Source organism: Eurosta solidaginis, chromosome 2 (genome assembly GCF_040869045.1).
Source record: "Eurosta solidaginis isolate ZX-2024a chromosome 2, ASM4086904v1, whole genome shotgun sequence".
In the NCBI taxonomy this organism is placed as follows: domain Eukaryota; kingdom Metazoa; phylum Arthropoda; class Insecta; order Diptera; family Tephritidae; genus Eurosta; species Eurosta solidaginis.
Window position 1 is genome coordinate 279,207,760 of NC_090320.1, and position 25,714 is coordinate 279,233,473.

Below are 25,714 nucleotides of genomic sequence, written 5' to 3' on the forward strand. Positions count from 1 at the left end.
ACTATTTATTAGGGTGCAGTTGGATGAATATCCTTTTAAAAGGTTTGGTATGCAGGTGGTTAACGTTACTTCTTTTATGCTATCTTGCTTACATAAAATTAAATTGTTTATATTCTTACAACTATCTCTTACACGAAATATTTCCTTATTACAAATTATTAAATTTTCATATTCAAGTTTAATTACTTTATAGCCTTGTTTTACAGCTTTGGCTTTTATTAATTTACAAGATTCTTTGCTTGTTAAAGGGAATTTTACAATATAAATAATGGAAGATAAGTTTGATGCAATTTTAACATCGCTAAATTCAATTGCTTCGATTAAATTTAAATAGGGCATGTTTTGTTTTTCTAGTGCTTCTTCAATTACAATTAATTCTTCGTTAGATAATATGAATGAGTTTATAATTCCTGCTTTTGCGCATTGTATTGAATAATCTATGTTTATTAATTCTTCTTTAATGAATTGCAATTTCCTTTCAATATTTTTTTCTATTTCTAATTTAAGAGCATCGCCCGATTTCATTTCGCTTAAAATTGTATTTGAAATATGAGTTAAATTATTTATTCTTTCTAAAATAGATTTATTTATTACTACTTGTTGGTTATTATTACTCGCTATATTGGTTACTTTATCGGTTAGTATTTTAAAATCTTCGTGGTCAGGGGATCCAGCAAGCCATTTCCAGGCTGTGCCAAGTGGTTCGATGGTTCTTTTGGTTTTCTTGGGTCTCAGTTGGTATAGGAGGGATCGGATGGATTTCTCCTCTTGGGAAAGGAATGGGTGACTTCGGCTTTTCCTAGTTATGTCATGTTCTATTGTGGCGTGTATGTCGTCGAGTAGGGAGTCGTACTGGTCGAGGTCAATAGTGTGTATTAGTCGAAATGTTCCAATTTGAACTTTCGCGGTTCCTGTGTCTATCGTTACTATGGGACTGGCCGTATAGTCCAAAATTTGGGTTTCCGCATTGCAGGTGGCAAATAGGATCCTGCAAAAGAAGAGTGTGATTTACTTTTTGATATGGCTTTTGTGAACGGTGCGGCCAGATTGTGTCAAAATTGTGTTGCCTTGGTCTTCTAGTACTGTTTCCTTTTTATATCGGGGTGTTAGTTTGTTTCCTAGTCTTTTGTTTATTTTTACATAAATAACGTCGTTATTGCTGTATGTCCTGAACTCGGTCCTATCTTTATTATGAAGTCGCAAGTCTTTTTCCTGTTTATTTTTAAGATTTTGGATATTTTCTTCTCTGTCCAATGTCATTGGGTTTGGTCCTACTGTTCTTCCGAAAAATACTTCTACTGGTGTACGTTTGGTAGTGGAATGAATGGAATAGTTATACTTGAATATGGCTCTATTAAGGAGGTCCTTAAAGTCGGTGTGGGTGTTTTCTGCTTTAGTGCAACGCATCACTTCGGTAAGTGTGGAATGGAATCGTTCTATTTGCCCGTTTATAGAACTTTTGTATGGAGGAGTTTTAAATATTTCGATACCGTATTCGTTTTCTAACATAAAAGTTATAGGGGCTGCGTTTAGGGATTTTTCGTTGTCCATAACGATATTTTCTGGGATTCCGAATGTTGTCAAGAGACTTCTTAAGGGGGCCTTTATGTCTTCCGTTGCTCTGGAGCGCACGATTTTTGCTTGTGCGTATTTGGAAAATTTATCCATGGTCGTTAGCACTACTTTGTTGTTAGTATGGTATAGGTCTATATGAACTATATGACCTGGGTAATTAGGAATGGGAGTTGGTTTCAGTATAGGATTTACTGGATGTCTCTCATACTTATTTTCTAAGCAAATTTTGCACTGTTTTGCAATTCTTTTTATTTTGGCGTTCATTTGTGGGAAGTAACATCTTTCTAAGAGTTGGGCTTTATTTTCGGTGGGATTGCGATGAGCTCTATTATGCTCGTTGATAATTTCCGTTTCCTGTTCTAATTCATTTGTAACGTCTCTAATGAATTTTCGGGTATAACGTACTTTGTACTTGCTAAAATGAATTTGGTAAATTGTTTGTATTTTCCCTAAAATGTTGTCTTCTGTTTTTATGCAATTTGTTACTGTAGGGTTGAGATATCTTTTCAACAATGTGGTAAGAGTTTCTTCTGTAGGGTCTCTTTCAATAATAATATGTCTATGGTAAGTGGGAAAAGGTAACTTAAATTGGTATGAAGAGGTTTCGCCAGTAGAAATAAAAACTTGATTTTTAAATGCATTGATAGGTGCGTCTGTATACGGTATTAAATTTTGGGCTGAACTTTCGTCACTGTGTTGGGTTGCAGACAAAGAATTTATTTGTTGTGGTGGTCGAGAAAGTGCGTCTGCGACAATATTGGTACTGCCAGGTTTGTATTTTATCTCATAGTTATATTCTTCCAATATTGATTTCCATCTTTTTAGTTTACTGTTAGTATTTCTATTACTGAGTGAATATGTCAAAGGTTGATGGTCTGTAAAAATTTTTATTGTGGTTGAACCATACAAATAATTTCTAAAGGTTTTTAAAGCCCATATTATGGCTAAAAGTCCTTTTCGTTAGTTGCGTAATTTTCCTCGGTCCTCGTCAATGTTCTGGAGATGAACATTATGGGTTTACCACCTTGCTCTAGGACTGCTCCTATGGCGTGGTTTGATGCGTCGGTTGTCAAGTGAAATTCTTTTCCGAAGTCGGGGTATTGTAACATAACGTCAGAGGATGCTAGTGAATTTTTTAATTTATTAAACGCTTCCATTGCGTTATTGTCGAGAGAAATTTTTATTTTAGCTGAAAGATTTTTGGACATACGTCCCTCCTCGCCTCTCAAAAGTACCGTTAGGGGCTTGGCGAGTTTTGCGTAGTCTTTAATGAAACGTCGGTAATAACCGGAAAGTCCTAGAAAGGATCGAAGTTCTTTTATAGTTTGAGGCGGTGGAAAGTCTAGAATTGCTTTCACTTTTGCTGGGTTTGTTTTTATGCCATTTTTGGAGACAACAAATCCCAAAAACTCAACCTCTTCTTTGAGAAATTCACATTTATCAAGTTGGATTTTCATATTAGCATCTTTTAGGGTCCTCAAAATTGTTTCCACGTTTTTCAAATGAGAGTCTTCGTCTTTTCCGAAAATTATGATATCGTCTATGTAGACAAAGCATATTTTTCCGATGTAGTCTCTAAGAATATCATCTAATGCTCGTTGGAATATGGAAGGCGCATTTTAAGGCCGAAAGGTAGTCTGGTAAATTCGTATTTACCATTATTGACTGAAAAAGCTGTTTTTGCGATATCGGATTCAACTAAAGGGATCTGATGAAAGCCACTTTTCAAGTTGAGAACTGTGAAGAATTTGTTCTTTCCGAGTTGTGAAAGAACTTCATTGGTGTCTGGGATTGGGTAGCGGTCGGGTATTGTGATTGAATTTAGTTTGCGGTAGTCTATTACCATCCTGTATTTCTTTATGCCAGATGCGTCAGCTTTCTTTGGCACTATCCAGATGGGAGAATTGTATGGGGATCGAGAGGGTCTAATTATCCCATCCTCAAGTAATTTTGATATTTGCTTTTCTACCTCGTCCTTAAGGGACATTGGGTATGGGTAGTATCTGGAATAAACCGGATCTTGGTTTGTAGTTCTTATTTCGGCTTTTACCGCGGTGGTGTACGTTAATTTTTCATCTGGGTCAGAAAAAAGTTGTGGGTATGAGTAGCATAAATTTCGGAGTTTTCCCGTTTGTTCATCCGTAAGATGGTCTGTTCTTATTTCGATATTGTTTACTGATTTTGATTTTTGTTGTTTAATGGCTATTTTCCTATTGTTTTTTATTAGCATGTGATTTTTTGAAGTAAAAATTACGGCTTCTAATTGTTTTAGGCTGTCGTTACCGAGAATACCGTGAAATGATTTAAGTGTGGGTAATATAAAAAATTTAAGGTTCTCGTCTTTTAAACCGAAAAGGTTAATAAAGGTATGGTGAGTTATCTCAACGTTTCCTCCTACTGAGGTTGCATAAAAAATTTCCTCTTTGGGAATACGTTTTTTCGCGAGACTTTGTTGAATGTAGTTTTTATTTGAACCCGTGTCAATTAAGAAATTTAGAACTTTCCCGCTACTGTCCTTGCATTGGAAATATGGTAGCGTGGAATTCGTTAGCCTAAAAAATGAATGTCGGAGAATTCGTATGAGTTTTCTTGAGGGAGGCTGTCAATGGTGTTGTTATCGTGTGCAGTGTATTGGTTGTAGTAATCCTGGAATGTCTGTTCATCTGATTCGTCAGGTTGCTGTCCTAAGTCCGTTTCTGTTGTTTCTATGTTATTAACCCTATTTTGTTTGAAAGGTTGCCGCATTTGATTGGAAGGAGGTGTGGGCCGTTTTCCGGAAAGGAAGTTATTGGTCGGTATATTCATGTAGTTCACGTTCTTTGTCCTGAGACATTCGTCTATGTCCATTGGGACTGGGGGTTTTGGTTGGGTGGGTCTTGGTGGAGGGTTGTTGAACTGGTTGGGTCTAGGGGGATGTTGCAGAGCGTAGTTGGGAGTTTGAATGTTCGGATTCCTTGGGTATTGTTGGTATTGGGGGAATTGTTGGTATTGAGGAAATTGTTGGTATTGGGGAAATTGTTGGGAAGCTCGGGTAAAGGTAGGAATTGCTTGAGGTAGATGGGCAAGGTGCGGGTAGAATGGCTGATTAGGGTTCTTTCTTGGTGGAAGTGGGGGCCGTTGCTGATATGGTATCTCGAAAATCGGTGGTGGTATTGTGGGCCGTTTAGGCAAGCCGTATTGTTGGCTGTTGGCATGTGCTGCCCTGAAATTTTGATTCTCTAACTTGATGCACAAATGCAATGCTTCAGGCAGTCTCGATAGATCGCCTGATAGTCCTCTGACAAAAGTGTCTAGCGCCTTGTCACGGTATGTGTGTGTGAGGACACGCATGCACTCTTCGCTGATTTCCATGCAGGATATTTTATTTAATATTAGTGAGAGGTGTGAAAAAACCTCACCGTAAAATTCTTGCACAGATTTCCGACCTTGTATTAAGCAGGTAATTTGATATTCGAGTGTGCTAAGATCTCTTTTGTCCGCGTAATGCATGGTAAGGCATCGGGAAATAGCCTTCCAGTTAAGGGGGGTATTGTAGGACTCTAGTGCTGCGTCAGCACTGCCTACGATTTTATTACGAATTACACCAAAGATGCCGAAATATTTCGGTGAGCCTGCGCATGGCTCATAAATCCTTAATATTCGTTCAACACTTTTCTTCCAGCTGCTGAACTCAGCTGGGTTTCCACCAAACTCTCGCAAGGATCTAACCACGTCAGGTACCTTATCCATGTCGGCCAGGTTATTCCTGAATCGGTCTTCGATCATTTGATCGGTCATAGGTTACTGAGTTGGGTGCAGAGCATCCCTAATCATTCTACTTTCGTCCGTACTTAAAATCTCTCTCATTAAGTCCTTTATAAGGTTTTTGAATTCAGGAGTGGGGTTAGCCACTTGTTGGATAGGGTCGCCAGGGGGTTGTGGTGGCGATGGTGGTCTTGCAGGGGGTGCATTAATATTCCCTAGCACAGGCGGTCTCATCAAATTATTATGAGCCATTTTAATTGTTTTTTATTTTTTTTATTCTATACTTTTCGCTAGCTATGTGATGTTTTTGTGGATTTAGTTTAACAATCTCTGGAGGGTCCCTTTTGTGGTGAATCGCAGAGTTGTTTTATTATTATCCTAAAGGTTATTTTTATTTTATAGGCTGTACGAGCCTGTTGTTCATGAGAAGTAATAAATATCGAGGAGAAAAGAAAAAAAAATATTCACTAAAAAAAATTTTTTTGGTAAAATTTCGAGAAAAAATTATTGAAGGAATTTAGGAAAAAGGGGTTAAACTTTTATTATATTTTCACTTTTGAAATTTGCACTTATTAAAAGGATTGTACCTGTTATCTTAAAGTTACACAATTTTACTTAAATACCTAATTATTATTTTTTTTTTGTTTTGCGTGTTTTTTTCCTAAATTTGCACTTATTAAAATTTTCTTAAAAGTTTAAAAAATGTTTACTTAGATACTTCAATTATTATTTATTTTTCTTTGTTTGTTAAATTTGCACTTAAAGTTTCACTAAATTTCACTTATTATCTAATTTGTTCTTACATTAATAATCCCGCGGCGAACAAGGCTGGTAGTCCTTTTTGCATCTCGCTACTATTGGCAGTCTCGCTGGCTTCTTCTGCGGGTTGGTGGCTGTGTTCTTCAAAGCTTTACCACCGGGTTTCCTGTCCAGTGCGTTGGGGCGCTTCTTTAGGGCCACTTAGCTTCCAGCTAGGATGTTCGTTGTGTTGGGCGCTTCTTTAGAGCCACTTTTTTTTTGTCACACGAAACGCGAGGCACTACTTGAGGGCCTTTTTACTACTTGCGGAAACTTACGCGACTGGGCCGTTGGGCGCCAGTTATTAGTTCTCTAGTGAAATATAGTAAATATAATTTTATGACGACTCGAAGTCGTTGTACTTTATTTCATCATAGCAACTTAATTACTAACTTTACAATATGTTTCTTACTTCTACTTATCGTATGAAGTCACGTTGGTTGGCAGGTGATTCCTCTTGTTGTTGTTGTCGCTTTATTTACTTCCTCATTTCCAATGAATAGTAATGCACGTTCAGCTATTGAGTAATTGCGCGTGTGACCTACTTTTAGGTCGCATGCTTACGCAGCATTGCATACCGCTATCGTATGGAGAGTTACATATGCTTACGCAGCATTGCATACTGTTTTCGTATGGATAGTTACATATTTATATGTGGGAAGTTTTGGAGCCCAATTTCAGAGTATGTGGCGTTAACTTATATAAACAAATGACAATCTGTTGAAAAAGCCAAATATTTCAAAATATTTGGATTGTCCCCATTTCTTGAAATCTAGAAGTTTCTACTTATTGTATACATACCACATAGCCTTTTTCAATTCAATAACACAATCTAACTGTGCAAATATATAAACAGATGACAATCTGTTGAAAAAGCCAAATATTTCAAATATATTTGGATTATGCCCATTTCCTGAAATCTCGAAGTTTCTACTTATTGTATACATAATACATATCACATAGCCTTTTTCAATTCAATAGCACAATTTAACTGTGCAAATATATAAACAAATGACAATCTGTTGAAAAAGCCAAATATTTCAAAATATTTGGATTGTGCCCATTTCTTGAGATCTAGAAGTTTCTAGTTATTGTACATATATCAGTTAGCCTTCCTCAATTCAGTAGCACAATTTAACTGTGCAAATATATAAACAAATGACAATCTGTTGAAAAAGCCAAATATTTTAAAATATTTGGATTGTGCCCATTTCCTGAGATCTAGAAGTTTCTACTTATTGTACACATATCACTTAGCCTTTCTGATTTCAATAACACAATTTAACTGTGCAAATATATAAACAAATGACAATCTGTTGAAAAAGCCAAATATTTCAAAATGTTTGGATTGTGCCCATTTCCTGAGATCTAGAAGTTTCTACTTATTGTACACATATCACTTAGCCTTTATCAATTCAATAACAAAATTTAACTGTGCAGATATATAAACAAATGACAATCTGTTGAAAAAGCCAAATATTTCAAAATATTTGCATTGTGCCTATTTCCTGAGATCTAGAAGTTTCTACTTATTTCTCAATTCAATAGCACAATTTAACTGTGCAAATATATAAACAAATAACAATCTGTTGAAAAAGCCAAATATTTCAAAATATTTGGATTGTGCCCATTTCCTGAGATCTAGAAGTTTCTATTTATTGTACACATATCACTTAGCCTTCATCAATTCAATAACAAAATTTAACTGTGCAAATATATAAACAAATGAAAATCTGTTGAAAAAGTCAAATATTTCAAAATATTTGGATTGTGCCCATTTCTTGAGATCTAGAAGTTTCTAGTTATTGTACATATATCAGTTAGCCTTCCTAAATTCAGTAGCACAATTTAACTGTGTAAATATATAAACAAATGACAATCTGTTGAAAAAGCCAACTATTTCAAAATATTTGCATTATGCCTATTTCCTGAGATCTAGAAGTTTCTACTTATTTCTCAATTCAATAGCACAATTTAACTGTGCAAATATATAAACAAATAACAATCTGTTAAAAAAGCCAATTATTCAAAATATTTGGATTGTGCCCATTTCCTGAGATCTAGAAGTTTCTACTTATTGTACACATATCACTTAGCCTTTCTGATTTCAATAACACAATTTAACTGTGCAAATATATAAACAAATGACAATCTGTTGAAAAAGCCAAATATTTCAAAATGTTCGGATTGTGCCCATTTCCTGAGATCTAGAAGTTTCCACTTATTGTACACATATCACTTAGCCTTTCTGATTTCAATAACACAATTTAACTGTGCAAATATATAAACAAATGACAATCTGTTGAAAAACCCAAATATTTCAAAATATTTGGATTGTGCCCATTTCTTGAGATCTAGAAGTTTCTAGTTATTGTACATATATCAGTTAGCCTTCCTAAATTCAGTAGCACAATTTAACTGTGCAAATATATAAACAAATGACAATCTGTTGAAAAAGCCAAATATTTCAAAATATTTGGATTGTGCCAATTTCCTGAGATCTAGAAGTTTCTACTTATTGTACACATATCACTTAGCCTTTCTCAATTCAATAGCACAATTTAACTGTGCAAATATATAAACAAATGACAATCTGTTGAAAAACCCAAATATTTCAAAATATTTGGATTGTGCCCATTTCTTGAGATCTAAAAGTTTCTAGTTATTGTACTACTTATTTCTCAATTCAATAGCACAATTTAACTGTGCAAATATATAAACAAATAACAATCTGTTGAAAAAGCCAAATATTTCAAAATATTTGGATCGTGCCCATTTCCTGAGATCTAGAAGTTTCTACTTATTGTACACATATCACTTAGCCTTTATCAATTCAATAACAAAATTTAACTGTGTAAATATATAAACAAATGAAAATCTGTTGAAAAAGTCAAATATTTCAAAATATTTGGATTGTGCCCATTTCTTGCGATCTAGAAGTTTCTAGTTATTGTACATATATCAGTTAGCCTTCCTCAATTCAGTAGCACAATTTAACTGTTTAAATATATAAACAAATGACAATCTGTTGAAAAAGCGAAATATTTCAAAATATTTGGATTGTGCCCATTTCCTGAAATCTCGGAATTTGTACTTATTGTACACATACCGCATAGCCTTTCTCAATTCAATAACACAATTTAACTGTGGAAATATATAAACAAATGACAATCTGTTGAAAAAGCCAAATATGTATTTGGATTGTGCCCATTTCCTGAAATCTAGAAGTTTCTACTTATTGTATACATACTACATAGCCTTTCTCAATTCAATAACACAATGTAACTGTGCAAATATATAAACAAATGATAATCTGTTGAAAAAGCCAAATATTTAAAAATATTTGGATTGTGCCCATTTCCTGAAATCTAGAAGTTTTGCTTATTTTATACATATCACATAGCATTTCTCAATTCAATAACACAATTTAACTGTGCAAATATATAAACAAATGATAATATGTTGAAAAAGCCAAATATTTCAAAACATTTCAAAATATTTGGATTGTGCCCATTTCCTGAAATCTAGAAGTTGCTAATTATTGTACACATATCACTTAGCCTTCCTCAATTCAATAGCACAATTTAACTAAGCAAATATATAAACAAATGACAATCTGTTGAAAAAGCCAAATATTTCAAAATATTTGGATTGTGCCTATTTCCTGAAATCTAGAAGTTTCTACTTATTGTATACATATCACATAGCCTTTCTCAATTCGATAACACAATTTAACTGTGCAAATATATAAACAAATGACAATCTGTTGAAAAAGCCAAATATTTCAAAATATTTGGATTGTGCCCATTTCCTGAAATCTAGAAGTTTCTACTTATTGTATATTTACCACATAGCCTTTCTCAATTCAATAGCACAATTTAACTGTGCAAATATATAAACAAATGACAATCTGTTGAAAAAGCCAAATATTTCAAAATATTTGGATTGCGCCCATTTCCTGAAATCTAGAAGTTTCTACTTATTGTATACATACCACATAGCCTTTCTCAATTCAATAGCACAATTTAACTGTGCAAATAATTAAACAAATGACAATCTGTTGAAAAAGCCAAATATGTATTTGGGTTGTGCCCATTTCCTGAAATCTAGAAGTTTCTACTTATTGTATACATACCACATAGCCTTTTTCAATTCAATAGCACAATTTAACTGTGCAAATATATAAGCAAATGATAATCTGTTGAAAAAGCCAAATATTTCAAAATTTTTGGATTGTGCCCATTTCCTGAGATCTAGAAGTTTCTACTTATTGTACACATATCACCTAGCCTTTCTCAATTCAATAGCACAATTTAACTGTGCAAATATATAAACAAATGACAATCTGTTGAAAAAGCCAAATATTTCAAAATATTTGGATTGTGCCCATTTCCTGAGATCTAGAAGTTGCTACTTATTGTACACATATCACATAGCCTTTCTGATTTCAATAACAAAATTTAACTGTGCAAATATATAAGCAAATGACAATCTGTTGAAAAAGCCAAATATGTATTTGGATTGTGCCCATTTCCTGAAATCTAGAAGTTTTTACTTATTTTATACTTACCACATAGCCTTTCTCAATTTAATAACACAATTTAACTGTGCAAATATATAAACAAATGACAATCTGTTGAAAAAGCCAAATATTTCAAAATATTTGGAGTGTGCCCATTTCCTGAAATTTAGAAGTTTCTACTTATTGTATACATACCACATAGCCTTTCTCAATTCAATAACACAATTTAACTGTGAAAATATATAAACAAATGACAATCTGTTGAAAAAGCCAAATATTTCAAAATATATGGATTGTGCCCATTTCCTGAAATCTAGAAGTTTCTACTTATTGTACACATATCACTTAGCCCTTCTGATTTCAATAACACAATTTAACTGTGCAAATATATAAACAAATGACAATCTGTTGAATAAGCCAAATATTTCAAAATATTTGGATTGCGCCCATTTCCTGAAATCTAGAAGTTTCTACTTATTGTATACATACCACATAGCCTTTCTCAATTCAATAACACAATTTAACTGTGCCAATATATAAACAAATGAAAATCTGTTGAAAAAGTCAAATATTTAAAAATGTTTGGATTGTGCCCATTTCCTGAAATCTAGAAGTTTCTACTTATTGTACACATATCACTTAACCTTCCTCAATTCAATAGCACAATTTAACTGTGCAAATATATAAACAGATGACAATCTGTTGAAAAAGCCAAATATTTCATAATATTTTGATTGTGCCCATTTCCTGAAATCTAGAAGTTTCTACTTATTGTATACATACCACATAGCCTTTCTCAATTCAATAACACAATTTAACTGTGCCAATATATAAACAAATGAAAATCTGTTGAAAAAGTCAAATATTTAAAAATGTTTGGATTGTGCCCATTTCCTGAAATCTAGAAGTTTCTACTTATTGTACACATATCACTTAACCTTCCTCAATTCAATAGCACAATTTAACTGTGCAAATATATAAACAGATGACAATCTGTTGAAAAAGCCAAATATTTCATAATATTTTGATTGTGCCCATTTCCTGAAATCTAGAAGTTTCTACTTATTGTATACATACCACATACCCTTTCTCAATTATATAGCCCAATTAAACTGTGCAAAAATATAAACAAATAACAATCTGTTGAAAAAGCCAAATATTTCAAAATGTTTGGATTGTGCCCATTTCCTGAAATCTAGAAGTTTCTACTTATTTTACACATATCACTTAGCCTTTCTCAATTCAATAACACAATTTAACTGTGCAAATATATAAACAAATGACAATCTGTTGAAAAAGCCAAATATTTCAAAATGTTTGTATTGTGCCCATTTCCTGAAATCTAGAAGTTTCTACTTATTGTACACATATCACTTAGCCTTTCTCAATTCAATAACACAATTTAACTGTGCAAATATATAAACAAATGACACTCTGTTGAAAAAGCCAAATATTTCAAAATGTTTGTATTGTGCCCATTTCCTGAGATTTAGAAGTTTCTTCTTATTGCACACATATAACTAAGCCTTTTAACTGTGCAAATATATAAACAAATGACAATCTGTTGAAAAAGCCAAATATTTCAAAATATTTGGATTGTGCCCATTTCTGAAATCTAGAAGTTTTTACTTATTGCACACATATCACTTAGCCTTTCTCAATTCAATAACACAATTTAACTGTGCAAATATATAAACAAATGACAATCTGTTGAAAAAGCCAAATATTTCAAAATGTTGGTATTGTGTGCATTTCCTGAGATTTAGAAGTTTCTACTTATTGCCCACATATCACTTAGCCTTTCTCAATTCAATAACACAATTTAACTGTGCAAATATATAAACAAATGACAATCTGTTGAAAAAGCCAAATATTTCAAAATGTTTGTATTGTGCCCATTTCTTGAGATTTAGAAGTTTCTACTTATTGCACACATATCACTTAGTTTTTCTCAATTCAATAACACAATTTAACTGTGCAAATATATAAACAAATGACAATCTGTTGAAAAAGCCAAATTTTTCAAAATATTTGGATTGTGCCCATTTCTGAAATCTAGAAGTTTCTACTTATTGTATACATACCACATAGCCTTTCTCAAATCAATAACACAATTCAACTGTGCAAATATATAAACAAATCACATGGAAATTTTCTTCTAGAATTATCTGCTTTTTTTTATTCACACTATGCACTAATGTATAAATAACGCTCACAAAACTTATCTTGGTTTACGTAATATTTAACAAGTGTCTGAAAAAGTCTTTAAACTGAAATTAATTTCCGAAAAATTCAACCGTTGCGGCAGGAGATCCTCGAGCAGCGGGCGTTGTGGACGGAGCTCTTTGTGCTGTGGTGGGATCCGTTCATGGTTAAAATTTTAATACAGATTTATCTACTAAAAGTTATGCCCAACGCTATATAAAACGAGTTACGGGATGTTCATAAGTGTTATTATAAATTAAATGCTGTCGTAAATGTATGTAATACTTCTAAATAAATAGTACAGAGAGGGTACACTCGCAAACATCTGAGTGCTGATATATTTTTGTTAAAATGTGTTCGTTTTTCTTTTCCATGAGAAAATGTACCTTAATTATAGTTTTTAATTGTAAAACTTAAGCTGCTACTATAAAATGCTTCGTGAATTAAAAACTAATTGCGCACATATTGTTATAGCAATATTGGTGTATTACATACATATATGACTGCTGAGTAGAACATCGGCCTATCTCGGGCATTACAGAATTTTTTGTATAAATGCCCCAGCTCACGTCAAAACATTTTAAATTTATGCAAAGGTAGCGCGTTTTCGAAATGGTGGCTGAGATAAGGTGAAATTCCACTCAGCAGTCGAAATGGCGATATTTTTATTGTATTATCTACAAAAAAATGTTGATGATTGCGATTTAATAAAAAGTTTTGGTTATATTCATTGAAAGTGTGATAAATTAAGTTGTTATTTTCTATTAAGTCTTATTTTCAAACAAACTCATTATAAATCTATTTTGATTGATTGCCACCAAATCACAATCATCTAAATCTAAACAATCATCAAACTCTGCCTCAGTCGGTTGCTTGATGATTAAATACAATTTTGTTAAACCTTCATAATTATCTACAATAATTTGAAAATTTGTATGCTCTTCGTTTAGGTTGTTGCAAATATCGTCGCCGCCGACGTCTGCCTCAGTGGGTGCGCCACACATTGTTAACGCAAAAGCATGTGGATTTATTTTTTTATTTTTCTTTAACATATCTAAACATTGTTGACGCACTTCAACTGTTTGAAAGTCGGCGGCTACTTTCGCAAATTCATCATCATTGGCTTCGTTGCTTTCCAAATCGCGTAAAAGATTTTCGAGACGACGAATTAGATGTATATCACGAGAAGTTTTTGAATTTAATTCACTAAAAAGCAAAATGAAAAGGCATTTGCAATTCTTTAACGCTATTATCACTTGGATCCAAGAAAAGGCAATAATTTGGTGTGGAGGATTTTACTTTCAAACCAGTTGGCATGCCTGCAAATAATTAAAATGTTGCGCACAAATTGTTATACATTTTTTCCCTTTTTACTACAGTCTACTCACCCTTCAAACCATGCATCTTGTATGTTAATTCTCCACTCTTTGTGGCCGTAAATGCCGCCACCTTTGGTCAATTTTGTAACGCCCAAATTTCCAAGCAAGCCAAACGCGGCGCATATATACCAAGTGCTTTAGGATGCTGTGTTCTCACACCCTTCAAAATATAATTAAAAGAAAAATTATTAATAAAAATATCATATTAACTTCTAATAGTCTTATGATATACATCATCAATCAAACCACACCTACAATAAGGAGAACTGAAAACTCCAATTTTGTGTAAATATGATTTATCATTACATATGTGTGACCAGTTAAAATTCTGACATCAAACTAAACTATCAGTAAAAATAGCTGTATTAGAGCAATTCTTAACAAAGGCTAACAATTCACCAAAAGAAGAAGAAGCTTAAATGATAAATTAAAATAAACGTCTAATCCATTATTTAAATGAACAAGTAAGGAAGTCTAAGTTCGGGTGAAACCGAAAATTACATACCAGCTGTACACTTGAAATGCTTTTGTTGTTTGTTTTATGTGCTTAATAGTGTTACAAGGCTGCGCAATAATACATATACATATGGTTCTATTCTGAACTAATTTTTCTTCGAGTTATGGTTCCCGAAACACAGAAAATTGCTTAGTCATAAAAGGGGCGGTACCATTCCCAAATTTTTTAAATTTGAATTTTTTCCTATTTATTGTTATAAATCCACTTGGGAAATTAAATACCATTGATATTTTTGGCAAAGATATAGCTTATTTTATTTTTTTTTGCTCATTTTCAATACCAATCTATTCTGGGTCCAGATAAGCTCGTGTACCAAATTTGGTGAAGATATGTCAATATTTACTCAAGTTATTGTGTTAACGGACAGACGGACGGACGTACATGGCTCAATCTAATTTTTTTTCGATACTGATGCTTTTGATAAATGTAAGTCTATATCTATCTCGATTTCTTTATACCTGTACAACCAACCGTTATGCAATCAAAGTTATAATAAATAACCTGTGTACAAGTACAGCTGTGTTTAAAAATACCACATCAGTATAAAAAATTTTAAAATTACAAGATTTATAATCATTTCAAATTTCATTATAATGATATTTAATAATATTATTTGGCAGCAACCATTTTATAATAGGCAAAGTTTTATCAGAAATCAAGAATAAGCACATCAATATTATCAAAAATTGACTTATATTTTTTATTAATAGAGGAATAGCTAGATTTACAATTCATATAATCAACAATAGAAAATTTAACTGAATCATTATAAGCAAAGATGTTAACTAATTTTTTAGACATAAGCCATTTAGAATATTCAATTCTTTTTTTTATATATATTTTTTATTTTTTTATATTTTATTTTCAACTGTCTACAACTTCGAAGCTTTTTGAATGTGTCGTCAAAGACAAACTTGATTTGCGTCAATCAACATGGTTTTGTCCCGGCTAGATCCATGATGTAATAAAGACAAGGTGGTATATGTAGTGACAGCTCATTTTGAAAACTCCCATACAATACGAATGTTGGGAGAAAGGGGAAGAACAGAAGAGGCCGTTTTGTGAAATAGTATTAAATATGGTACTTTTTTGTATCAAAGCACTAAGTGCATTTTTTAAATTTTTCATTAAAATATTAATACAAGTTTATGGCAGGCTCTCCGAATATCCTTCAAGTTTGCCATACTACACATGAATTCAAGAACATTTGGTACAAGAAGCATTTGAAGAAATGATAGAGATATATCTCTAAGTGGCCGGCCTTGTATGGTTTATGCAAACTCCAAACTGCATCTGCTAGGGCCGCTAAGTTCTCGCTCAGAAACTTTTTATAGCAAAAGCAGAGATGCGTCGCTTAGTGTGTGTTCCGAAGGGCAAAGTCTATATTGTAACGAATTTACTGCAATTCCCCTTATTTGCAATCTTCTGCTAACGTTCGTATTGCTAAACTGTTGAATAAATAACACCAATATTGAATAATGGAAAAATGGCCTTTATTAAAGTACTTCACAATAACACTTATACTTTGCAACTAGCTTGCTTAATAACCAAACTGATTGATAGCTCAAATTAAACTGAATTTTAGCGCCTCTACATTTGCTGCCTTTTATACTCTCTGATTACCTTGTTCGCATCTTCTAGGCGCTTCCATTTCCAGAATCTACTAGTTGGCCATCAGCTCTCAAATTTCTCAGCTGTAAGTACAATTGCACCATTTTATAGCTTCACTCATTGCATACTTTCAGGAGTATCTCAGATATATGCATGTGATTGTGCCTTGCTTCTCAGCTGCGTGTTCCTACATATGTGCAAACATAATGATTGATTCGTTTATGTAGATAAAAAGTGACTGTCTGCTTCATTGTTGTTGTGACTTTGTTTACTTAGCATCAGACTAGGGATGTGAGGATCACTTAGTGTCACTCATAATCGTCACAATATATATAAAAAGAAAGGCTAAAATGTGTGTTAGTTGGTCGCAGGTGTTTGAAAAGATGCGGCGGTCGATTTTGTTCAAACTTTCACATAAGTTGCATATACCTCACGCGGTGGTTATTACATAGGTTTAGTTGCGATCGACGCACAAATGCTACGGTCTTGAGATCAAAACGTGGACCTGGGTAATCCTGGGATGAGTTTGTACAATATGGGAATCAAATGAAAGCTGTTTATGAGTACTTTGATACGATGTATTTTTCGTACCCCTTTGTGACTAGGGTCTCGAGATATAGGCCAAATAAAGGACCCGGGCACCCCTAGAATGTGTTTATAGAATATGGAAAAGAAATGAAAGCTGTTGATGAGTGCTTTAGTAAAGGGTAATTTTCATACCTATTGGTGACTTGGGTTTCGAGATATAGGCCAAAACGTGGATCAGGGTAACACTAGGACCTGTTTTTACACTACGGTTATCAAATTGAAGCTGCTGATGTATGCTTTAGTACAGAGTAAGCTTTATACCGCTGGGTGACTAGGGTTTCGATATATAGGGCAAAACGTGGACCCGGATACCCCTAGAATGTGTGTGTAATATGGATATCAAATGAAAGCTGTTGCTGAGAGCTTCAAAGTAATTTTCATTGTGATATTTGATTTAGTCGCATCAACCTGGCAAAACTGATAAACATGCATGCGAAGCCGAAATTTACCTATTTACATACTTCCTATTCGATTTGCTTGAAATTTGGTATATAAATTTGCCCATATTAGTATTTACGATCCTTTCTTCCGGGAAGTTGACTAGAGACGGATTGGGACTGGGATTAGGACTGGGACTGGGACTAAGACTCGGAGTGGGACTGGGACTGGGACTCGGAATGGGACTGGAACAAAATGCATACTACTCTCTGGGACTGGTAATAAGGGATGAACAAGAATGAGAAGAAGAGAGAGAAGCAAAGAAAGAAGAATAAGGAGACTGAGAAATACATAAAATGAGACGAAGATAGAGATAGATGATGAGAAAAGACGGAGAAAGGAGTGAATAAAAGGATTAGGAAAAAGTGAAGAGGGGGAGGGCAGAGTTAGACGGAAAAAGCTTATTAAAACGTATGCAGATAGACCAAATTTAGGGCTGCCGGGTCTGCTAGTCAATTATAAGAAGAATAAACAGCGCACTCTATGGGGAAAATTAATGAAGACCACACTCCTGCCCTAATGCTGCCGGTTAATTTAAATATTAAAGTTAGCTGGTCGTAGAATAAGCAGCTACTTTGCCGAAATAACTTTCGCTATCTCGGACGTTTAAATGAGCAGCGACAGCTCCTTTTCAAGATACCGAGGCGCTGACGATGAAAATACCAGTGTGCTCCTATAGTTTGCCATGCATCTGATGGGAGGTAGGGCTGATAATTTTACCCTAGTACACTATTGCTCGCAGATCGAGGTATATACGCTTAAATTTGGTGTGGGATCCGGGTGTAGTTCTTTATGACATTAATCTACGCACTACCGATAAAGAATATTGCATTGTACAAGCGCTTGCAATGCACATACAAGCACTACCTCTGCCACTAGGTACATAACACCACTTCTACTTGTATATAAAACCACACACTTGCCGACTCTAACGCGAGGGTTAACAAAGGTGTACCTGGCCCAATAAAAATAAAGCCTCTAAAACGATTTCCCACCCAATGAATTGGCAATACAATTTTGCAACCTCTGAGATATTGGCATGGCGATAGTTTCGACTTCCGACCATGTTGCGATAGGATGAAGAAGTACTTTTGGAAGACGCCTTAGAACGGTAAAAACAGGAAAAAAAACACCTGGAAAGGAAAAGCAGATGACCCAAATTAGGAGAATCATTTTAGTGCGTATTATAATTATAATTTCAAACAAAATACCTTCATTTTGTATCAAAAGTGTTCAAATTTCTATAATTTTGCTAGATAAACAAAATTATTTTATGAAAATTGTCACAACTTCGAATCATATAAAAGTCAACACAAAACAGAATTAGAGAAAAAAGTGATGCCGTTGCATATTTTTCCAGGAAAATTTATTTGTGTGGTTTTTACTACGATTTTTCCTCTGATTGAAAAAGTAGTTTTGCAAAGAGGCAAATTGAATTTCAGAGTGGGAGTTCAAGATGGCGGATTAGAAAGAGAAGCTGCCAACGTCAGTCACCTTGTAATTGCACCATCGGCTAAATCCACGATAACTAACCTCGCTGTCTTTTCTTAGGATTGTTACACGGCATTTAGGCGGGGTTTTCAGGTTGATACAATATACTTAGACTTCTTCAAGGCATTCGATAAAATTTCTCATAAAATTTTAATTGCGAAATTAGCTTGCTATGGGTTCCACTCTACCTTTCTACAGTGGATTAAATCTTACCTGCACAACAGAAGTAATGTATGTATGTATGTATGTATGTATGTATTTATTTGAAAATTTGTTCCTAGCACAACAATTTTGACAAATTATTTAACAGTGCTAGTCATGAATAGCAGCTATAAAAATTGAACATTTATAATAATAAATTAGATTAATCAAATTAAATTAAATATAGCGGACAATAGTGAAATATTTATGTATGTAAATGTAAATCTTAAAACTAAAGAAAAGTAGTTAATAAATATTAAAAGACAGCAGTAGTGATGATAACCTTTGGCTGGTTATAGATTGAATAGTATTTAACAAACAAAGAAAGAAGACACAGAGAAAGGAAAAGGACTTAGAAATGAACATTTTAACAACAACAATTTGAGATCCAATTTAAGAGTCGTTAAAAAATGATGTTAGCTCTTTTCTGAAGTGCAGAGCATTACTTAAGAGTCGAAGACTAGTAGGTAGCGAGTTCCAAAGACGTATTGCAGTAACAAAGAATTGGCGCTCAGAGGTTAGCGAGCGGTATCTGATGTGCTTAAGAAGAAGCACCGATCTTGATGATTGCAGAAAAATAAGCTTACGATATAGATAGTCAGGTTCCTTCGTGTGTATCAATTTATGGAGGAAGGACAGTGTTTTGACTTTTAAAAGATTTTCGAAAGAAATGTTTAGCAACCTTTCAGCATGTTGAGATACGTGGTCAAATCTTTTCAACCCATAAACATATCTAGCAATGTTGTTGTAAACAACATTTAGTTTGTTCTTGCACAGATAGTCACAGTTTGAGTAAATCACACAACCATGGAGTAGCGTAGGTATTAAGTACGCTTTAGCCAGAAGTAGTCGTATGTGCAAAGGCGTGAAATACTGTGTTAACCATAGTGTACGAAGCATTCCATACACTTTCCCAACCGTTCTAAAAATATGGTCTTTCCATGTCAATGTTTTGTTAAAAATTACACCTAAGTTTTTCGCCGTATCTACGTATTCTATAACGGAATTGTCGAACACTACATTCTCTAAATCATTAGTGGGAAAAGACCTTCTATGAATAACAATACATTTTGACTTATTCGGGTTTATACATAAGCCATTCATAGCAGCCCATGAAAATATTTGATTCAAATCGTGGTTTAAGTTACTTATGCACAAGCTAGTTTGATCACGAGGACAACACGTAAATAACTGCACATCATCAGCGTAGATATGAACATTAAAATACTTAAGGACATCGGGTAAGTCATTGATGTACAGAACAAATAACAGAGGACCCAGGATAGAGCCTTGAGGGACGCCTCTTAAGACATGAAGGAAGTCAGACTTTTCACCATCTATACATACTGCTTGAGTCCTATCGCCAAGATATGATCTTATAAGGGCAACTGCATGACCAGAGAAGTTAAATAGGTTTTCCAGCTTCCTACAGAGCAGAGTGTGGTCTACAGAATCGAAAGCTTTGGAGTGGTCAAGAAGTGTTAAGAAGGCAATGTAACTTTCATCCACTCGCTCACGAATTTCTTCTGTCACAGATAATAGTGCCGTTGTACAGCTCCGCTTTGACCTGAAACCGGACTGACTATCTGACAGGAGCTTGTATTCATGTACATATGATACGATTTGCCCATGTAGAATACGTTCAACGACCTTAGAGAGGAAAGAGAGTATGGCTATTGGTCGATACTCATTATTTTGTTTACGGATTGGAATAACTTTTGCAGCTTTCCAGTATATTGGGAAGACACCGGTCGTCAAAATTGAGTTGACCAAGTAAGTAATGTGGGGAAGGATTTTGGGAAGAATGACTTTTAAAAACTTTGAACATATACCATCAAGCCCCATTGCGTTAGACTTCACAGAAAGTATGGCTTGGATAACATCACAATTATCGACACAAACAAACTCGAAAGGGCTAGTGTCAACATTAACACGCACGGAGTAGTTATCAATACACACATTGTCGGCTGAGTTTGGTAGTCTTACAAAAGTATTATTTATTTCGTTGATGTCGACATCAGGGGGATGAGACAGGTCACTTTTGGGCTTACCAATTCCTATTTGTTTGATTTTGTTCCACTTTTCCTTTGTATTCAAAGCAGAACTAAACTTAAACTTAAAATAATTTGCCTTGGCCAGCCTTATGGCTTTGTTTGCAATAAGCCGAGCTGTTTTAAAGCAGCTATGCGCTTCGACTGTTTTGTACCTTTTCCACCGTGAGTAGGCTTGGTTACGAAGGTGGATAAGGTGTTTTAATGTAGCATTGAACCAAGGGCTATTCTTGTATTTAAGTGTTTTTATTTTTAGTGGAACGTGATCATCGAATAACTTATTTATATTATCCTGCAGAAACTTTGTCTGGTCATCAACCGATGTTAACGTACGAATCAAGCTCCATTCAACCGACTCAACGGACTCAGCAAGGGAATAATAATCTATACTTCTGTAATCGCGATACGCGAACGAACTTGGCCTACATGATGTTTGGAAGTTGTAGTTTAGGAATATCAGGTCGTGTTTTGAGAAGCAGGAGGCGGATAGTTGCGTGTAGTGAATCATTTTATGAAGATCATTGACAAAAAATAAATCTAATAGAGAAGAGTTAGTATTTGTGAAATGCGTTGGTATAGCACAGTTTGTGGGAAAAAGTCCCAGAGATTCCATGTTTTGTTTTAAAGTGGCATCCACCAGTAGGTTACTATTAAAATCTCCAGCGATGATAATATTGTCATAGTCTAATAGTAACGATTGAAGAAATTCAATAAACGCGGAAAAATCTATTAGTCGATTCGGTCTATATGCACAGCCGATAAGAAGCCTACTATTATTATCAGAAAACATATGAACAAACACATATTCCACAGGATCACCTGGACTAGAACAACAACACAATTTACAGGACACACTACTTTTTACATATATCGCAACACCACCACCATGACCACTTCTATCAACTCTGAAAAGTTGGTAGCCATTTATCTTCACCATATCATTTCTATGAAACGAAGAAAACCATGTTTCTGAAACACATATGACATCAATATCGGAGCCTTCTGACAGAAACCTCAACTCGTCAAGCTTTTTATAAAGGCTTTGCGCATTGATATGAATAACTTTCAGCCCGTTGGCTTTTTTACTGACTATGCGCAACAAAGTAGATAGACAGTCTTTGGAACTCGGGGACTCATTATCGCAGACCAACATTATAAAAATAATTAAGTGAATGATTTACACTGAATTTGGCTAACAACATAATTAATGATTTTGTGATGTTGTAGGTGGAGAAAAAGACAGAGAAGGAATAGATTAGAAGAGAGCAAAGAGAAATATTTATTAGCAGGGGGCTGTTAGTTAAGCCTTTGGTGGCCGTCCAGGGCGTTGTTCGCAACCGGCGTGACGTCTTCACGAAAGGAAGTATTGTTTTCCAGGTCGAGACTCTCGAGAAAACTCAGGCTGGGGACTGCTTCGGGTCGGTCGCCGAATTTTCGCTTTATATGCACCACACCCCGCATTGTGAACACCGATGAAACCTTTTTCCTCTTCTTTAGATGGATCGCAGCCTTGAAGATCTCATAGTTGTTTTTGGTCAGCGATGCATTAACAAAGATAGGCTCATTGGAATTTATTCCCACATGCACGAGTCGCAGCCCTTTGGTGTTGTTGTGGCGCCTGAAGCTCGCAATCGTTTTCAACAGCGTATTTCGGTCCGCAGGTGTGTAAAATTTAATGATAACGGCGGGATCAACCGTACCGTGGGGTAGTTTGCGTTTCGGCCGAAAAACACTTTTTAGGGGGGGTGGCTGTAAGTTTAGCGTGAAGCAGAGGTGGTGGAAAATCTTTTGTAAGTTTTCCCCTTCCTCGAAGGGAATCCCATGAACTCGGACGTCGCATGCAGCAATTTGGAGTTCTTGCTTGGATATAAAGTTTTCCTGCTTACATACTCTCTGTTTTAGTGTGGCTATTTCATTTTCGAGGTGCCCAATCCTCTCAAACATACCCTCCATGCGATTAATTCTACCACTTAACTCGTTTAACTCCTTCTTCAGGCCTTCAAATTTATCTTCCAGTTTTCTGCATGTAAACTCCATCATACGCTTTTCAGCTTCCATTATTTTATTGGACAACGAGTCATTGTACTTTATGAGTCGTTGGTCGATTGTACGGATGAGGTTAGGAGATGTATCGCTTAGACGAGGAGCCTTTTTAATTGTTTCAGCTTCATTGCCCAAGGTCTCGCCACGACGCTTTCCAGAATTTTGTGACATAGTGTTCCAAAAAAATACTCCAAAAAATAGATGAGTTGGAACCAGGTGGCAGCACAGGCGTAGATGGTATAATTTATTTTAGGCTATCAACCGATAGATGGCGCGAATGCGATTGTTGAATTACTGAAAGCTTTCTGCGCAGGAATTGGCGGGAGATTTTCAGTTGTTGGTAGCTATGTATATTATCAAACTTTCTTTGTTGTACCACTGTTGTTATTGTATTATGACAATTGTGATTCTCATTAAATTCACTACAAATTATGAGTTTCAGCTGCACTCCGTGCTCCACACTTTGGGAGTTGCTAGAGATTTTGATACTTTTGAAAGTTTATCTTAAATTCTCGACAGAAATGATTAAATTTTGAATTATTTACGCGCTCACTTTTAAACAATACTTCACACGAACAGAGTTGCCAGAGTGTAATGTTGTAAATATTGAAGGTGCTTATTCGAAATCATTTTGGGCCACCTCTGGAGTGCCCCAAGGTAGTATTCTTGGCCCTTTACTATTTATCTTGTTCATTAATGACATTAGTTCTTGCTTCTCATCTACCAAATTTCTGCTTTATGCTGATGATCTCAAGATCTATTCTGAGATCAGTTGTTATAATGATGCCGTTCGTTGTTATTCAATCTGAGATTAATAAGCTTTATAGCTGGTGCGTCAAGAATTGTCTCTTCCCTAATATAGGTAAGTGTCACACTGTGACGTATAGTAAACTGTTGAGGCTACTTCATACCTCCTATCAGATTTCAGACACTTTTCTTCGCACGACTTTTGAAGTTAAAGACTTGGGTGTATACTTCGACTCAAAATTTAATTTTAACACTCACGTCAGCTTCACAATTTCCAATACGCTTTCAATGCTTGCATTTATTATACGCCATTCGGCAAACTTCTTTGAACCCTACACACTCAAAGCTTTATATTCGTCCTTTGTACGGTCCAAACTTGAGTATGCGGCTTTCATTTGGCGTCCTTACTACGCAGTTTACATTAATCGCCTGGAGCTGGTACAAAAAATCTGTATGCGCTTCGCGCTATGAGTCTCGTTACCAACTATTATCCTTACTATTCCTAAACAAGCGCAGAACTCTTTTGGCCTCGTTGTTCATATTCGATATTTTCACGGATAAAATTTACTGAGCGTTGCTTCTTGAAAGACTATGCTTAAATACTCCCTGTAAAAACTTCCGCCGTTTTGAAATCTTTTTATAGGGCTGAGTAGAACTGTTTGTAACTCAAAAGCGCCAATTAACAGAGCCCTATCAGAAATCAATTGCTTCTCAAATGTTTTGGATATTGATTTCTCGGACTCCAAGTACGCTTTTCAACTTAAACTAAAAAACTACTTAATCTGTAATAATATAAACTAGTATCGCCTGTGGTCGAAATTCGACCAACTTGTATTTTTTTCAACTCAGTTAGTGCATCCAGTGTTGGGGGTAGTGCAATAATGTGTTAATAGTTGAACAGTGATTGAAAATATAGCAAACTGGTCCAACTTACTTAAATTTCTCATTAAAATTTTGAATTTGACATAAGACGTTATACTTTTTGAGTGCATTTTCTTCAATTTGAATTGAATTGAAAATTTGCTTTTTCCACACCACCCGTTAGGTATGCAATTGGCGCTGTCCCGAGTTTAATTTTATATAAATACACTAGCTTTACTAGGCGCACGTTGCAACGTCCGAGATCGAATGGATGTTGCGTTATTTTTTCTGTTTTGTTTGTTGATAATTTAATTTATTGTTCTGTAAATTGAATTGAATTTTGTACACATATTTGGTGAAATTTTCTGTTAAAACATTTTATTCCTGTATCTTATTTTATATTATTGTATTGCTTTTACCCCTGATGATTGTTGCTTTGATTACATTCCGAAGAAGTATGACTGGTGAGCCAATTTTCAAAGTTGATATATGCGCAGGCATTCCTTTTGGTTCTAAGGAGTATAGAAATTCATTTGGATAATTCACAATTTTATCTTCACCTGTAACTGTGTCGATCGATTTATATTTCGTCACTTCACCAGGAAATTGATTTTGAAAGCGATCATTGATTTTGTTAACATGATCATGCTTGGGAGCTAAGATAGTTCTTTCGCATAGCCAAAAAACAAAAACATTTAAATTTAAAATTCTTAGTTCTGAAATATGAAAAACTTTCGTCTTGATCGTAGGAACCTCGAGCCAAAATTTGGTGATGATTGATGTATGGGAAACACGTTTTCATAGGGAACACACACACAGAATTTGATTTTTATAGAAGATGTAGATAGACTGAAGCTAAAAAATTTTTTTAACACCGGCAGATTATTAAACGTCCAAAAGGCATAACAGCTAAACTCAACAATGCAGTCAAATTTTAGGTGTT

General features: G+C 34.7%; 1 long non-coding RNA gene across 1 annotated transcript in view; it reads right to left on the minus strand.

Moving 5' to 3' along the window:
• Positions 1-12,790: 12,790 nt before the first annotated feature.
• LOC137242815 (uncharacterized) overlaps positions 12,791-25,714 on the minus strand; it is a 28,438-nt gene continuing 15,514 nt past the window's right edge. The window contains exons 2-3 of the long non-coding RNA XR_010950368.1: positions 14,233-14,383; positions 12,791-14,163 (exon numbers count right to left, since the gene is read on the minus strand). This is a non-coding gene — a long non-coding RNA (uncharacterized lncRNA). The remainder of the gene's footprint in view (positions 14,164-14,232; positions 14,384-25,714) is intronic.